At 33.5% G+C, this 16,603-nt stretch overlaps 1 non-coding gene across 1 annotated transcript; it reads right to left on the bottom strand.

The window, feature by feature from the left end:
• Positions 1-15,815: 15,815 nt before the first annotated feature.
• LOC139856415 (small nucleolar RNA R71) lies at positions 15,816-15,922 on the bottom strand. The gene has a single exon (XR_011761897.1). It is a non-coding gene; the product is annotated as a small nucleolar RNA R71 (small nucleolar RNA).
• Positions 15,923-16,603: the final 681 nt, after the last annotated feature.

Genomic DNA, 16,603 nt, shown 5'->3' with positions numbered 1-16,603 from the left:
TAAAGCGAAGATAATCGATGTAGATCGATGTGTAGAACGAAGTTCATACTCGAAATACAAATGGTGATATCGAGGCGAGAAATGATGATATTCGAGGTACAGGTTGTGATGTTGAGAGTTATGACGCGGTTATGGTTTAGGGATAATAAGGGTACTGTCGACATTGATAATGGTGGTACTGATTATGCTGCTGGTGCTGCTGCTGGTATTCGTAACCTTCGCACCAGGTTCTCCAAAGTCGTCACACGAGCGCGTAGTTCGTTAACTTCTTCTAGTACTACAGAATGATTGACGGTCGAGACGAGCGGTTGAGTAAGATTCGAAATATAGGATAATATACAATCGTGACGGAATACTCTAGAAATGAGAGGGTAAATAATTTCTCGAACAGGTTCGCCGGTAAGTGCTTTCAGGTTCATTGCCAAGAGGGCAATTTGAGAAGAATCTTTGACGTGAAATGATTTTTGAATATAGAATGATATTTTATCTTCATAGAATATCTATAATAATAAAGATTTCGTAGCCTACAGAGGATCTTACGGCATATGACAAGCAAGTCTACAGAGGCGCTAAGATATGAATTATCAGATACGCTAAGATATGAATTCCGTCTATACACTATCGATGCACTAAATGCAGTAGGACGTGTCTAGACTTGAGAATGATAGGCAGACAATTTCCTAAGGATGATAAGCAGATGATTTCCGACTAGAAATGGTAAGCAAAACTTTTTGACAGGTAGACACGGTCAAAGTCCAGACTCACTAATGTATCCTAACAACTACCAGTTAGACACACTAATGGGAGACCTGGTTCGCCAAGACCAACGCTCTGATACCACCTGTAAAGACCTCGACCTTATCCTCCCGGACGAAGTCTTCAACAGTTGATTCTATCGCGATGATCGACTCCAAGTAATATTCTTTAAATGAGCAAATGCACAGCGGAAGACTTAATTCGTACCTGAGAATAAACATGCTTTAAAAAGTCAACATAAAGTTGGTGAGTTATATAGGTTTGATGCTAGCAGCGTTATAACTATGGACCACAAGATTTCATATTTATAAACATAATACACTCGCAAGTGTATGAAAAGCATTCCAAGCAGTGGGCACCCGGTAACTAGCCTTAACAAGAGTGTGTACCCCTGAGTTATAATAATATGTGCACCGAATCAAGTGCGTTCCGTTAACCTCGAAGTACTAAACACCCGTTCTTCTAGTTTAGTAGTGACTAGAACAACATCTGGGTGGGGTGTAAAACCCGATAGATCTATCTTTAAGATTCGCGCCTACCAGTTCATAAACCAATAGTTAAAGTTACCAAGCTAGGGTATTTTTGATTCAAACCCATGTAGAACGTAATTTTAGTCACTTGTGTCCATAACGTAAATCATTTATGAAAAATAGCGCATGTATTCTCAGCCCAAAAATATTTAAAGTTTAAAAGGGATCTATATACTCACCTAATGTATTTTTGTAGTAAAAATACATATAACATCACTGAACACGTATAAGGTTGGCCTTCGATTCACGAACCTATATCAAGTATATATATATTAACTCGTATATTATTAGTGATATAATTCTTTATATTAATACTTATATATGTCAATTTATATATATCTTAAATAATAACAATATTAATATAGTTAAGTTTTGTACCAAATATATTTTTATTTAATCATCCTTTGTTTGTTAACATAATGATAATACCAATAATCATAAATGATACAATTACTAATGCATATGATAATACTTTGTATCATTTTCATAATATTAATATAAATTATCACAATCATAATGATAATAAAACTTATTTTAATAATACCGATAATTCTAAAATCTTAATAAAAATACTTTTATTAATATTGATACGGATAATAACAATAATAATAATTAAAATAATATTAATAATTAAAATAACAATAATAATAATAATTAGTAATAATGAAAGTTTTGGTAAATAAAAACTACCTCAAAATAGGAATAAGATAAACTGCACACGACGGGACTTGAACCCGCGACCTTTCATTTAACCAACACAGCACAAAACCTTCCAAGCTAACTTGCTTTTCTGTAATGAACTCAGATTAACCGCTATATAACCTGCTTATCTATCGGTTCTTTTTTCTTTTTTTTTTAACACATCATCCACTTACGTTCACTCAAAGATTAATATCCTTTCCATTTACCAACTGGGGTTTCGGCCCACAAACAATTTGCTCGACCCATTACTTAAAACAACAATTGAAATACGACCCACTAGCAGGGAATAGAATACGGTTCACTTTACCCCCAAATTGTTAAACCTAGTATTCGAAACAGAAGAGATACTAGTATTTCGGTATGATAAAAAAAAATAACCAAGTGGATTCTTTGGAAGTTGACAGCAACTGGAACGTGGGGTAATCCAACAAAACTTTCGGTTAGATAATTGAGTGGAGGTGGGGTTCATACTTTGTTATATACGCACAGAGACAAAAAGGAAGATATATAATATATCATTAGGATTAATAAATTGTGAGGTGATGTATATGTCGACCCAAAAGAAGAAAGAGACTACAACTGTAACTAGTCGCCTTATATAGGTATTTAAAGATGAGTTCTGGGTTTTGTGGTTTTGAGTTATTGTAATAGAAATTAGAAAATAACTGGAACAAATAAGATGGGATGGTTGGTGATCGCTAACCGTACAGAATAGAAGTTCAACAGCAAGGATAATTGGTGGAGGTGGCTATGGGGATGAGAGTGGTGGTGGTTCGATGGATGAGGTTACGAAGGCAACAAAATACAGAAGTGGGTTTATGAATCGCCATGTATATGTTATCATAATCATGTTTATCAAGCATGGTGATTATGGTGTTTGATACTCGGATAGGAAACAGAAATTTAGCATAGTTGTAGCGGGGTTCATGGGTTTTGATTGTGGTTAAGATTAAGCTATTGCATAAGCTTCATAGTAGTAACACAAAATGTTTCTGGTTTCGTTGTTAAAACAGAAAAAGGGAAAGAGAGGGATTATGATGTAGAGAGAGAGATGAGGTAGGGTGGCGGTGATGATGGTAAAAGAAACCGTAAAAAGGGAAAGGATATGGTGGTTCTCATGAAGGTGATTAGATGAAAGTGTTTGTGGTTACGATTTATACTCAAAAACAGTAGTAATAGATACATCGATAAATCGTGATGGTTTGTTGTGGTTGTGGATTATTTGTTTGTTGATAGTAACAACAACACAAGTGGATTTCAATCCTTAGCAGCTTATCGTTTAAAGGTGAGAATGATCGAATGATAAGCAATCTGATCTTAGATAAGGATTAGATAAAGTTTATGAACTAAGATGATATCTAGATCGATGATGGTAATATGAATGGTGTCACAGAGAAGAAGAATCAAGAAGGGTTGTGGTTTTTAAGATGGTTAACCGGTGGTTAAGGGATGGTGTATGGGTTTAAGGTGATGATACTCTTGGCGGTTAATGGCAATTATGATGGTTGTTGATGGAGGTCCGGTGGTGTTTTAAGTTTCTCAAGAAAGAACAAGTAAAAAGAATGGTGATGAAGTTCCATGATGGTGTGTGGTTAATAATGCTCGCAGGATCTTTAGCATAAATGAATTGATTGCGTTCACGGGTGTAATAGAAAGAAAAAAAAATAAATAAATAAAAATAAAGTAATACAGATATGTAAGATGGATGACAGATGGATAACAGATCAGTTTATGTTAAAATTTATATCATATGATATAAATAATAATAATAATAATTATTTTAATATAATAATTGAATATATAAAAAAATAAAAATAGATATTATATATGTTTACATAATATATTTACAATCTACATATAGTAATTTTATATAGAATTTATATATAATATAAGACATATACATTAATTTACAATTATTTATATATCCAACAATCAATAAACCAACTCACGTTATTTGAACAAAGACGTTTTAATAATCACGTTTCAATATATTGGAAAACGCTTTCAGTTATTATAACTATATATTATTTATACATATCGATGTACATAGTTGTTCGTGAATCGTTGAGCATGGTCCAAAGGGTAACTGATTATCCTAATATAGATTTCAGACTTTCTAGACTCAAAATTAAAGTTTTTGCTTATCGTGTCAGAAACATGTAGAGTTTAAGGTTTAAATTTGGTCGGAAATTTCTGGGTCGTTACATGTTTTGCATGCGTGGTTGTTTTAATTTCTTGTATGATTGTGGATTGTGTATGTTACTATAACAAGTTATCACACAAGTTAACAATAAGCAAAACTACAATTTAATTGGTTAAATTATTAACAACATGAAATTTACCAAACCACAATTTAATCGGTTAAATTGAAATGGTAAAAGGACATTAATAAATGGTTATTAAGAACTAGAAACGGATTGCACATATAAAAGGTTTATATCAAAGTAATAATATTGGCATTATTACATGACATGAAAATGGATTTTCATAAGTACCATACACTAAATGCATGTTGGTGTATGGCATAAAAGTTTTCTCAAACTAGAAATAATGAAAACTTAAAATCCCTTTAACAACAAGGTAAACAAGTTTAACGCCATCCTATTGTGTGACACTTAGGCGTATTATGGAACTCATGATGGGATAAAGTTCACCTAACCGTTATGAGCAAACTAATATGATTAAGGTAAATTTTGCACACTTGTGGGATAAAGGTCTCCTAACCACTTGTATGTTAAGTTTACACGTTTACACATGTAGAACGACTTGATTTGGAAATCATGAACTTAAGGTCACCGAAGCATGATGAACAAATAGGCGTTGATGGGATAATATGCCATGCAAAAGGATTGCATGATCCCATAACTTAGAAGTTGCAAAAGGATTGCAATTGTCATATAATGACTACCTAGCTAAATCAAATGACGGGATAAAGGTCACCTAACCGAAATTTGGTTTACCGTTGGATTCTAAAATATAATAAATATCAATTGGATTTACAGGGTATTGTTTGTTAAATTAAAATTAATACTTAAATAACTTTGTTAAATTTTGTAGATGGCCGCCAATAACAACAACAACATTCCAAACGCACCTATCAACTTTAACAACCTATCGTTGAAGTCAATCCTCGAAAAGGAAAAAATCAACCATACGAACTTCATGGATTGGTTTCGCAATCTAAGAATTGTCATCAAACTTGAGGACAGGGCGTATGTGTTGGAAGACCCCATTCCCGATCAACCGGATGAGGATGATACGGAAGGCATGGCATATTGGGAGAAATATTGCACCGATTCGTTGCAAGTTTCTTGCCTCATGCTTGGGACTATGATACCTGAACTCCAAAAGGATTTTGAGCATCATAGTGCATATGACATGATCACACAGTTGAAGGAGATGTTCCTTCAACAAGCTCGTGTCGAGCTCTTTAAAACAGTCCGAGCGCTTCATGCATGTCGGATGGACGACACCCAATCCGTTTCATCTTATGTCCTTAAGATGAAAAGCCTGATTGATCGAGCAAACCGTCTAAATTGCAATGTGTCTAATGAATTAGCCATGGACCTTATCCTTAACTCATTGTCAAAGAGGTTTGACACATTCGTGTTAAATTATAACATGAATGGATGGGATAAGAGCATTGGCGAATTACATGCCATGCTTAAGACGGCTGAAGCGAGCATGGGTAAAAGGGCTTCACCCACGTTTATGATCAATGAAGGTGGGTCCAAAAACCAAAACACTTCTAAGCCGAAGGCAGCTAAGAGGAAAGGACCTGCCTATCAAGGCAAGGGCAAGGGAAATGGGAAGATGGTTACCCCAACCAACAACAAGAAGCAAAAGGTTGCCGGTAAAGCTAACCCTAAGGAAGATCTGTGCTTCGATTGCGGTGAAATGGGTCACTGGAAACGAAACTGCCCGGTTTACCTTAAGGAGTTGAAGGAAAAGTGGGATACAGGACAAACCTCAGGTAATGTATATATGGTATACATTGAGCTTAGTATTACTTCTTCAAATACATGGGTATTAGACACAGGATGTGGAACTCATATTTGCAATTCTTTGCAGGGGTTCAAAAGAAGTAATCAAGATGCGGGAACAACAAGTCTCTTCATGGGAAATGGAGCAAGGGTGCAAGTGAAAGCTCATGGAGACTTTGTTTTAAAGCTTCCAAGTGGTTTGGAGCTTATTTTGAAAAATGTTTTGTATGCACCCGATTTATCTCGAAACATTATTTATGTATCCCGTTTGAAACAATATGGTTTTAATCTTAATTTTATTAATAATGATATCTATGTTTCTTTAGATAATGTGTTCTATTTTAAGGCTTCGCCTTCGAATAGTATTTATGAATTGGTTCATGATGACACATCATACAATAGCTCAATATACCATGCAAACACCAAGAAACTCAAAAGGGATTTGAGTGATTCCTACTTATGGCATTGTCGCCTTGGTCACATAAACAAGAATCGAATGCATACACTTCAAAAGAATGGCCTTTTGAAATCAAATGAACTAGACTCGTTTGATGTAAGTGAATCTTGTTTACAAGGCAAAATAACTAAAGCACCTTTCAAAGGGACCTATGAAAGGGCTAAGGACTTATTGGGATTAATACACTCCGATGTATGTGGACCCTTTAAGCCCATAACTAGGAATGGTGAAAGATACTTCGTTACTTTCATTGATGACTTTAGTCGTTTCGGATATGTCTACTTATTGAGATACAAGGACAAAAATTTTGAAGCATTCAAGGAATATCAAAACGAAGTACAAAATCAACTCAATAAGACAATCAAGGTACTTCGTACCGATATAGGAGGTGAATACCTAAGCGATGCTTTCCAAGATCATCTTAAAAGTTGTGGGATTATCTCGCAACTCACTCCTCCTGGAACACCCCAACTTAATGTAGTTTCCAAAAGGAGGAACCGAACCCTAATGGATATCGTTCGATCAATGATGGCTAGAAGCTCATTGCCTCTATCATTTTGGGGTTATTGTCTATGCTCCGCGGCTCGTATTTTAAATATGACCCCAACCAAGAAAATGGAACGAACTCCTCATGAGATGTGGTTTGGAAAACCTCCATCTCTATCATACTTAAAGGTACGGGGATGTGAAGCTTATCCTAAGCGTTACGTCCCTAATAAGTTGAATGCTCGATCCACGAAGTGTATCTTCATAGGATATCCCAAGGATAATATGGGATATTATTTCTATGATCCTTCTGAGCAGAATGTATTTGTTGCTCGGAAGGCTGAATTCCTTGAAACTAAGTTCCTAACGGAAGGAAGTAGTGAAAGGAAGATAGATCTTGAAGAGGTTCAAGATCAAGTAGATGATACACAATTGGTTGACACTAGCACTCGACATGAAAATGTTGAAAGTGATCAAATGGATGGTCAAAATACACAAGACGTTCGCAGATCTGGTAGGATTAGTAATCCACCTGAAAGATATGGGTTTCTCATGGATGGTTGCTATGTGGTTGATTTGGATGAACCTACAAACTACCAAGATGCTTTATCAAGGATTGATAAAGATAAATGGTAGGAAGCCATGAACGCTGAGATGCAATCCATGTATGACAACCAAGTTTTGGAACTTGTTACACAACCTACTGGCTCAAGGCTAGTTGTTTGTAAATGGCTTTTCAAAATGAAAACCGACATACATGGAAACTTGGATACATATAAAGCTAGACTTGTAGCAAAAGGTTTCACTCAAACTCAAGGGGTTGACTATGATGAAACTTTTTCACCTGTGGTAATGCTAAAGTCTATTAGGATATTATTTGCCATTGCTACTCATTATGATTACGAAATATGGCAAATGGATGTCAAGACCGCTTTCCTAAATGGATATCTTGTGGAAGATGTCTATATGGTTCAGCCTAAAGGTTTTGTTAATCCGAAATATCCTAAAAGGGTATGCAAGTTAAAGAAGTCAATCTACGGATTGAAACAAGCATCTAGAATGTGGAATCATCGTTTTAATGAGGAAGTCGAGAAATTTTGCTTCATTAAAAACGGTGAAGAAGCTTGTGTATATAAGAAAGCTAGTGGGAGCACTATCATGTTCCTTGTACTATATGTGGATGATATATTGTTATTTGGAAATGATATTTCGGCAATGCAAGGAGTTAAAACTTGGCTAAGTAAATGCTTCTCCATTAAGGATCTTGGAGAAGCACAATACATTTTGGTGATTGGGATCTACAGAAATAGATCCAAGAAACTGATAGGTTTGAATCAAAGTGCATACATTGAAAAGGTCTTGAAAAGGTTCAAGATGGAGAACTCTAAGAGTGGTTTGGTACCTATTCAAAGAGGAACACCTCTCAGTTCATCTCAGTGCACTACCATGAAAGATGAACAAGAGAGAATGAAGAGAGTCCCGTATGCATCTGCTATTGGGTCAATCATGTATGCAATGATATGCACCAGACCGGATGTGTCATGCGCCCTAAGCTTGACAAGTAGATACCAGAATAACCCAGGAAACAATCATCGGATTGCGGTTAAAAGTATATTGAAATACCTTAGGAGGACTAAGGATATGTTTCTAATATATAGATCTGGTGAGGAGGAACTCACTGTAAAAGGTTACGTGGATGCAAGTTTCCAAACTGATCGAGATGATTCTTGATCACAATCCGGTTATGTCTTCACGTTAAATGGAGGTGCGGTCTCTTGGAAGAGTTCAAAACAGGATGTTTTTTTATTATCCACTACAGAGTCAGAGTACATTGCTGCCTCATTGGCAGCTCAGGAAGCTGCATGGATGAATAAATTCATCGATGACTTAGGAGTAGTCCCTTCCATTCAGGACCCTCTTGAGATCTTTTGTGACAACGAGGCTGCGATTGCTCAAATCAAGGAACCTCGTGCTCACCAAAAGACCCGTCACATTGAGCGGAGATTCAACTACATAAGGGATGAAGTTGAAAATGGAAAGATATGTATTCGCAAAGTTTACACAGATCTTAACATAGCGGATCCACTCACGAAGCTCTTACATGGATCAAAACATGCAGGACATGTTTGTGCTTTAGGGCTTCGATATTCTAGTGATTGGTCATGATCTATTTTAAGTATTGTAACGGAACGAAATTGGTCAAACTCATCAATATAATTATGGTACTAATTTATTTTGAGTCATGTTCCTATTTTGCATATTTTATCCATGAATAAGTAATTATTCTAAATTCCGTAGTCGATCACATTTGTGGGAACAAGTGTGAGGTTTAGACTATTATGAACTTGGATTAGTATACATTCACGGGATGAATGTGGGGCAAGGTTGCAACCAAGGTTCATAGATATTTGTGGAATACAAATATTGGAAGACCCGCCCTCAAGATTTACTAAATGGAGCCTTTGTGGTTGATCACATGTAATCTTGAGTAAAGGCGAATATCATTGTATCCTCTGACCTGAGATACATATTGGGTTCGGATATTTACCAAGTATTGTGCCTTGATTCTTTCCTTCGCTATTCTGAAATATGGTAGTTCATAAGGAAGAGCTCAGGTATAATACAAGGTCTATATTTAGGATGTATGTAGTCAAGATGGAATTTGTCCCTCTTATTTGTTGAGAGTCAGATGTTTAAGGCCTGATAAAGTTAAATCTAGAAGAGAGTGATCACTCTGTGTCTCTTGGATTTAACATGACATCTAGGATAAAAGGATGTAATGAAAGATTCACCTATTCATATTCGAGATGGGAACTCGAAAAAGATGATGTTATTGAATGGCACAAAGTCATAACATATTGGGGGTGATGGACGGTCGTTAGGTGGTATCCATCACTTACATTAATTTCTTATGTTTCTCGCGCAAGTGGGAGATTGAAGGTATTTCATATGCCCGAGAGACATATTAAATTAATGTGGCTAATATGTTATGATCCAATTCGGGTCATACCCAATAACAAGCTTACGGACACCTTAAACGTATTTAAGCTTAATGAATGGATCATTAAGTAAATACGCGACACTTGGACTTTAGAAATTTGGTTTTCTAAAGTATTATCACTTGAGATAAATTATTTGGATAATTTATATATAATTGTTTATAGGTTTAAATGATTATATTATGTTATATTTTATAAAAGGTTTATAAAATGTAAGTAACATAAATAATGCATGGTTTTATTTAACAATTTTGTAATTGTATTAACAAAGTTTTATAAAACAATTACAATAATGATTATAATACTCCCATGGTGGGCAAATTTTGGGACTCCAAGAAGTCCACTCATGCTTATTCTTTTGTGGCTTTTAAGTAGTACAACTCCTCATGAGCATGGGTAGAAGAGGTAGGAGTTGTTGGAGACTTAAAACCACATGCATTACACATATTCTAGTGACAAAAACGAGCAATAAAACTGGTTCCTGCTTGCTGTCTGGCCGTGGGTATTCTGCAGAAAAAAAGGGTTCAAAAGTTTGTTTTTCTAAGTGATAATCAAGTATCATTAAATCCTAACCATAGTATTAGGTGTTGGGAAAAAGTTTGGGGTATTATCTCTTGAGGTCTCATAGTTTTGAGACTCCATTCATCATCATCTTTTGACAAGCTGCTGTCCAGAATTTTGGGTTCAAAAGAAGAGGGTTTCTAGCTTGGTTTCAAGGTGATTAAGTGTCTAAAACATAACCAAGTTCAAGGGTGGTGTTGGTGCATCAAAAGATTGGGGTTTTAACACACTTGTTCATCATCTTCTTGTATCAAACAACCATCAACTAGCTTGAGGAGGTATGAATCTTCTTCCCTTTTGTTATATCTAAGCATATGATTCATGACTTGATATTACATGGAATTCAATTTAAAATGGTTATGCACATAAACTTGTTTTCTTAGTAATTATGCTTCCCCTTGTTATAACTTAAAATGAATTGGTTTCATGATTCTATTAACATTAAGAAACTTGTTATTATGTTGAATTCCATCAGAGAGAGATCAATTAGATGAAGAAAATTGAAGAATGAAAGTGTTTGTAGGTGTTTTTGGTCGTTGGCATATGGATTAGATATAAAGGATGTGTAATTTTGTTTACATGTAAATAAGTCATGAATGATTACTAGTATTTTTGTAATTTTATGAGATATTTCATGCTAGTTGCCAAATGATGGTTCCCACATGTATTAGGTGACTCACATGGGATGCTAAGAGCTGATCATTGGAGTGTATATACCAATAGTGATTGAATTTAACAAGTTTCATTAACAAAATGTTCTTATAGTTAACTTAATCATTATACCAATTTAATGTAGTTAAAACAAGCGGAAGAAATATGTAAAGTTCATGTTAACATGTTAAGCAATTAAGTTAAATTCCATATTAATATCAAGTCATGGATAGATATTTACATACATATATATATATATATATATATATATATATATATATATATATATATATATATATATATATATATATATATATATATATATATATTAAGAAGTAAGATGTATTACCTCCTCAAGTTAATTGAGGGTGAGTTTGAAGAACAAGAAGATGAACAATTTGTGTAAAAGCCCAAGCTTTTGATGCACCAACACCACCCTTAAACTTGTAAGGTATTTAAGAACCTTAATCACCTTTGAACAAGCTCAAAGCTCTTTCCTTTTGCACCCAATTTTATGGACAACAGCAAGTTGAAAGAATGATGATGAATGTAGCCTTAAAACAATGAAACCTCAAGTGGTTATACCCCAAACTTTACACCAACACCTAATACTATGATTAGGATTTATTGACACTTGAAGATAAGCTTCCAAACAAGCTCAAGGACTCTCTCTTCTAGCTACAAATTTCGGCCAGAATGCAGTAAGTCAAGAAAAGAGAGTGTTTTTGCATGTATTCTTGTATTACTTGAGTCAATGCATGGGTGGACTAGTTAAGCATGTGTATGTGGTGTTGTGTCATCTTAAAAGTAACAAAATAGCATGGGTAAGACCTCTTGGTCATGCCAAAACCGCCACCCATCATGGGTTTTATAAAATGCAGTTTTTTTTTTTTATAAAACAAGATATTTATTAAGTTACTTTCTTTTTATAAACCCTTTTATAAAATATAACACAACTTAATTATTTAAAACCTATAAATAATTAAATCCTCATCATATAAATTATCCAAATAATTTATCTCAAGTAATAATATTTTAGAAAACTTATTTTCTAAAATCCAAGTGTCGCGTATTGATTTAATGATCCATTCATTAAGATTAAATACGATTAAGGTGTCGGTAAGCTTGTTATTGGGTATGACCCGACTTGGATCATAACATATTAGCCACATTAATTAAATATGTCTCTCGGGCATACAAAAAACCTTCAAATAGTACATACATCTAAAAGCTGTGTATTGTACGAGTACGAATACGGGTGCATACGAGTAGAATTGTTGATGAAACTGAACGAGGATGTAATTGTAAGCATTTTTGTTAAGTAGAAGTATTTTGATAAGTGTCTTGAAGTCTTTCAAAAGTGTATAAATACATATTAAAACACTACATGTATATACATTTTAACTGAGTCGTTAAGTCATCGTTAGTCGTTACATGTAAATGTTGTTTTGAAGCCTTTAGGTTAACGATCCTGTTAAGTGTTGTTAACCCATTGTTTATTATATCAAATGAGATGTTAAATTATTACATTATCATGATATTATGATATATTAATATATCTTAATATGATATATATACAATTAAATGTCGTTACAACGATAATCGTTACATATATGTCTCGTTTCGAAATCATTAAGTTAGTAGTCTTGTTTTTACATATGTAGTTCATTGTTAATATACTTAATGATATGTTTACTTATCATAATACCATGTTAACTATATATATATATCCATATATATGACATCATATAGTTTTTACAAGTTTTAACGTTCGTGAATCACCGGTCAACTTGGGTGGTCAATTGTCTATATAAAACCTATTTCAATTAATCAAGTCTTAACAAGTTTGATTGCTTAACATGTTGGAAACACTTAATCATGTAAATATCAATTTCATTTATATATATAAATATGGAAAAGTTCGGGTCACTACATGAATTATATACAAAGACACTTGGTGTAATTATAGTTTAAGTCCCCAATTAGTTGGAATATTTGACTTCGGATATAAGGATAATTTGACGAGGACACTAGCACTTTATATTTATGACTGATGGAATGTTATGGAAAAAAACCAGATGGACATATTGAATAATCCAGGACAAAGGACAATTAACCCATGGTAATAAACTAAAATCAACACGTCAAACATCATGATTACGGAAGTTTAAATAAGCATAATTCTTTTATTTCTTATTTAATTGCACTTTTAATTATCGCACTTTAATTTATTGTCATTTTATTTATCGCACTTTTATTTATCGCAATTTCATTATCGTTATTTACTTTTCGCTTTAAATTAAGTTATATTTATTTTTAAGATTTTACATTAGGTTTTAACTGCGACTTAAGTTTTAAAATCGACAAACCGGTCATTAAACGGTAAAAAACCCCCTTTTATAATAATAATATTACTGATATATAGATTTATATTTATACAAATATGGTTTTAAAAATATAGCGTTAAACTTGGCGAGTTCCCTGTGGACGAACCGAACTTACTAAAAACTATACTACTGTACGATTAGGTACACTGCCTATAAGTGTTGTAGCAAAGTTTAGGTATATCCACTCTATAAATAAATAAATAACTTGTGTAAAATTGTATCGTATTTAATAGTATTTCCTAGTAAAAATTAATACTATTCCGTATACACCTCACATAACATCAAGTATTTTTGGCGCCGCTGCCGGGAAAAGCTAAACGCCGAAAGTGCAACGCTATAAAAAAAAATTTCTAAAGTTTTTATTAAGTTCTTTTTATAAAAATATACTTTTTAAAAATTAAAAATACAAAAATATATAAAGAAAAACAAAATATATATATTTTTAAGAGTTTGTTTAAAATATATAAATTATAAAATATTTCTATTTTTATTTTAGTTTGTAAAAAAAATATAAGTTTTTATTTATTATACTTTATATAATTATAAAAACAAAAAAAAATTAAAAATAAATAAATAAAAAAAGTAATTGGGCCGAGCCTGTCGAAGCCCAACTCCTGGCCTGGTATCTATTTTCATGCGATCGCATGGCCCGCACGTTTAAAATTCATGCGGTCGCATGACCTGCTGTGACAGGAAACCTAGTACGCATTTATTACATAATTAGGGTTAAATTAATTAATTATTATTATTATTAACCTAATTAAGGTTAGTATATTATATTAATTAATTTTAGATTTAATTAATTTGTATTATTTAGTTTAAATTAGTTTTATTAGTTATAAAAATTAATACTTTTACAAATAAATAATATAAAAATAATATTTTTATAAAAATTGTACTTTTTACAACTTTAAGTTTATTTTTATATTTTGTATCTTTTTATTTGTTTTAGCGTAATATTTGTATTTTTTGTTCGTATTTAGTTTTAAGTCACAGTTTTTGCTATAGTTATTTTTATTTCTAGATTTTTAGGCTTTGCCGTAAAATCCCTTAAGTGCTTTTTCTTTAGATTAAAATTTAGACACCTTAGAATTTTACGACGTCACTTATCGCCTTAATATTTTCTAAGATTTTAGTACTTTTTTAAGTTATTACCGTTTTGAATATAGAATTTCTGTAAGCTTTAATATCTTTAGACGTAACTTTTAATTTTTAGTTTTTAGACTTTTAAGTTTCGACGCTCTACGTTCTTTTTATTATTTTTCGACCTTTTACTTTTCGACGTTTTTCGACGCATTCTTTTTCTTTCTTATTTCACGACGCACTAGTTTTTAGGATATAGAATTTTCTATTTCTTCTCTAAAATTTCTTTAAATTTCAATGAAAAATTATTTTAAGTGGTTAAATTGATAGACATCCAAAATTTTCTGGTTCGTAGTAATAGTTGGATTTGTTAGTGGCGAGTTGTGGGCTTCCGATTTAAAGGGTCCTGGCTATCTGCTGCATCTATTGGCTATTTAAAACGTGGGAAAAATAAGAAAAATATATTAATTTGATAACTTATATAATTTTTATTTTATAACTAATAGGATATTCAGTGAATGCACCGAGCAAAACGTTCACCACCTTTTATACGTTCACCACCTGTAACCAGATCAAGACATCTAGCCAATATTGTCGCCGTTGATTTTTCTTTAGAATCGTCATCTAGTCTACCATGTACTCCAATTCAAATTTCCGATAATCCATTTTTTGAACCTAACCTCACAATTGAGAATCCAGAGGATATTCAGGGACAATTCAGAGATCCTGAACCACTAATCTTTCCTCCAGAACCACCAATCATTCAAACGGAGATTGTCGAGAAACAACCCATTAAATCAGAATCCTCTAGTGATTCAGATTCAACAAATTCAATCATGGAAAATCTGGAACCTCTAAGTATGGAAGACCGAATGCGAGCTAAACGCACTGGCCAAGGTCACACAATTACTCAACCAGACATTAATGCGCCAGATTATGAAATCAAAGAACAAATTCTACACATGGTAACTAATCAATGCCAATTTAGTGGTGCGCCGAAGGAAGATCCAAACGAACATCTTCGTACCTATAATAGGATCTGTACTTTATTTAAAATCCGAGAAGTGGAGGATGAACAGATATACCTCATGTTATTTCCATGGACTTTAAAGGGAGAAGCCAAAGATTGGTTAGAATCGTTACCTGAAGGGGCGATTGATACATGGGATGTTTTAGTTGAAAAATTTCTTAAACAATTCTTTCCGGCATCTAAAGCCGTAAGACTTCAAGGAGAAATTGTTACGTTCACACAAAAGCCAAATGAAACTCTATATGAAGCGTGGACAAGATTTGGAAAGTTGTTGAGACGATGTCCGCAACATGGTTTAGACACCTGTCAAATAGTACAAATATTCTACCAAGGATGTGACATCACTACAAGAAAAGATATCGATATAGCAGCTGGTGGTTCCATTATGAACAAAATCGCAACTGACGCTTACAAAATTATTGATAACACAGCTTCCCACTCACATGAGTGGCATCAAGAAAAAGATATCGTTAGATCATCTAAAGCAGCTAGAGCCGATTCTAGCCATGACTTAGATTCCATTTCTGCGAAGATAGATGCTGTCGAGAGACGAATGGAAAAGATGACTAAAGATATCCACTCAATACGAATTAGTTGTGAGCAGTGTGGAGGACCACATTTGACAAAAGATTGTCTCAGTATTGAACAAACAATGGAACAAAGAGAGAATGTTTCATACATGAACCAAAGGCCTGGAAATAATTATCAGAATAATTATCAACCGCCAAGACCAATCTACAATCAAAATCAGAATTATAACCGAAATGTTCCATACAACAACCAACAAGGTCCTAGCAATCAACAAGTATCCAACAATACTTACAAAGACCTATTTTTCAAAACAAACCACCACAAACCGATGATAAAAAGCCAAATTTAGAAGATATGATGTCGAAGCTAGTTGAATCTCAAATGCAGTTTTTCACATCTCAGAAACAAACGAATGAACAAAATGCCCAATCATTTAGAAATCAACAA

This window comes from Rutidosis leptorrhynchoides, chromosome 6 (assembly GCF_046630445.1).
Source record: "Rutidosis leptorrhynchoides isolate AG116_Rl617_1_P2 chromosome 6, CSIRO_AGI_Rlap_v1, whole genome shotgun sequence".
Lineage (NCBI taxonomy): Eukaryota > Viridiplantae > Streptophyta > Magnoliopsida > Asterales > Asteraceae > Rutidosis > Rutidosis leptorrhynchoides.
This window is presented reverse-complemented; position numbering and strand designations above follow the sequence as displayed.